Source organism: Petaurus breviceps, unplaced genomic scaffold (genome assembly GCF_028583685.1).
Source record: "Petaurus breviceps papuanus isolate PSGF00001 unplaced genomic scaffold, PetGlider_PUasm1.0 186, whole genome shotgun sequence".
In the NCBI taxonomy this organism is placed as follows: Eukaryota; Metazoa; Chordata; class Mammalia; order Diprotodontia; family Petauridae; genus Petaurus; species Petaurus breviceps.
This window is the reverse complement of record NW_027185798.1, coordinates 25,669,165-25,671,736: the sequence shown is the minus strand read 5'-3', so window position 1 is coordinate 25,671,736 and position 2,572 is coordinate 25,669,165.

Below are 2,572 nucleotides of genomic sequence, written 5' to 3'. Positions count from 1 at the left end.
GAAAGAAAGAAAGAAAGAAAGAAAGAAAGAAAGAAAGAAAGAAAGAAGGAGAAATGAAGAAATCAAGCATTTATTAAACATTTACTCTGTGCCAAACATTGTGCTAAGCCCTGGTGAAATACATACAGGCAAGAAGAAAGATAGTCCCTACCATCCCAAAGCTCCCCTCCTTTTGGACTTTTTTTTTTTTTTTGGCTTCTCCACCTTGCCTGAATCAGGTTCCTTAGCTCCCCCACTCCCTGCTTTCTAACTTTTTTTGTGCATTATCTTCCCCCATTAAATTGCAAGCTCCTTGAGGACAGGAACTGTCTTTCTTTTTTTATATTTGTATCCCCAGCACTGAGCACAGCGCCTGACACATAGTACATTCATAATAAACGTTAAATGACTATTGACAATTGCCCAGTCTTGTCAATTCTATGTTTATATCTCTTGAATCTACATTCTTCCCTCTATACCACCATATTAGTTCAGGCCCTCATAGTCCCATGCAGTGTCCAGACCAGGAAACTTAGCTCCTCTCAGCCATGACCTCTGGTGGTTCCTGTTTGAAGGAAGGAGCAAGTGTTGGGGCAGAAAATGACCAGAATGAAGGGGGGTGGGAGGGGGTCCTTTGTTATTATCCTCATTTTATAGATGGGGAAAGGGATGCACATAGCTGTCAGGTGATTTGCCTAAGGGCATGCACCAGCAAGTGGTGCAGGTCAGAGTAGATCCAAGGTCTCTGAATCCAAATCCAATAGGGTTTTTTTCAATGCAGCAAATGCAAAATATTAAAGCTGAGACCCCAATGCAGGAAGTGAATATTCGGAAAAGTTCTCATTGCTCATGAAAAGTCAGCCCAGCTTCATCAGGAACAAGTCCTGCTAGAGAGAGACTAGCCTCATTTCCTTCTGGACAGGATTACTTAGTGAATAGATCAGGCAAGCGGCAGAAATAATTTACCTAAATTGGTGCAATACTTGTCAAAACGTCTTCAACTATACACTGGAAAATGACTATGAGATGTGGACTGGATGATTGCATAATTATATGGATTAAGAATCCACTCGATGGGGGCAGCTAGGTGGCAAAGTGAATAGAATACTGGCCCTGGAGTCAGGAGGACCTGAGTTCAAATTCAGCCTCAGGCACTTAACATTTACTAGCTGTGTGACCTTGTGCAAGTCACTTAATCCCAATTGCCCTGCCTTTCCCCCCCCCCCTCCAAAAAGACCAAAAAATAATAATAATAATCTTTTCAATGGTAAGATTCAAAGAGTAGTTGCTAGGGGCTCTTGATTAACCTGGCAGGAAGCCAGTAGATCGGTCCAGGACTTTCTGCTTGGCCTAATACTTTTTAACATTTTTATCAATGATTCAAATAAAGGTATAGATGGTGTGCTTATCAAATATGCAGGTGCTGATTTGGAAGGTTTAACCAAGACACTGGTTACCAAGAATGCAAAAAGGTCTTGACAAGGTTGAACACTGCAACAAATTCAATAAAAACAAATGTAACAGGGATAAATTGAAATCTTACATTTGGGTTCAAAAAAATCAATGTTTTCACACATACTAGATGGAGAAAGCATGATTAGATAGCTTGTCTAAAAACAAAAGATATGGGGATTTTAGTGGACTGCAAACTTAATATTAAATTAAAATAACATTTGTATAACACTTGAAGCTTTCTAAAATATTTTGATACATTAATTCATTTGAACTTCACAACAACTCTTTGGTGAGTATTTTAGGTATTATTGCCTAAATTGTTTTTAATTAATTAATACTATAAAATATTTTAATATTATTTTCTCTTATTCCTTACTCACTCCCTCAACCCCTTCTTCCTTCCCTTCCTTCCCCCTCTTTTCTTCCCCATTTTTCCTTCTTTCCTTCCTTCTTGCTCTCCTTTCTCTCCCTCCCTTCTTTCTTCCCCCTCCCTCTCTCTCTTCTCCTTTTCCCTTCCTTCCTCCATTCCTCCCATCCTTCCATTCTTCCTCCCTCTTTCCTTTCTTTCCTTCTTCCCTCCATCCCATTTTTCCTTTTTCCCTCCCTCTTTCTTCTTTCCTCCCTCTCTCCCATCTTTCCTTCTCCTCTTCCTACTTTCCTTCCTCATTCCCTCCTATCCTTCATGACTACAAAAAGTCATTTGACATCTCCAAGATTCAACCTCCTCAAATAAGACATGTATCTAAATGCTTGGAATCCTTTTTCCCCTTTCCTGAAGAACTATATAAGTATTAGGTTATGATTCACACCTTATGCAAGAGTCTCTGGCTTCCTGGAATTCATAATAAAAGCTCCACATTGCTCAGAAATCACTTTGAAGCATGACAGTGTTCACTGACATCCTGGAAAGGCACAGTGACTGCTTTAGGGTGGAGAGCAAAGACAAAGCTGCAGCCAGACTGCCCTGCCCCCCACCTCTGTCTAAATGGAAGTCAAAGGAATCATAATTCACATTTATATAATTCTCCGAGATTTTTAAATTTTTCTTTTTAGTTGTGAACTTAACCACAAGGAACATAAACATTTCAATATGCAAAGAGCAAGAAAGAGGATTATGTGAGAAACTAATGAATTTCTA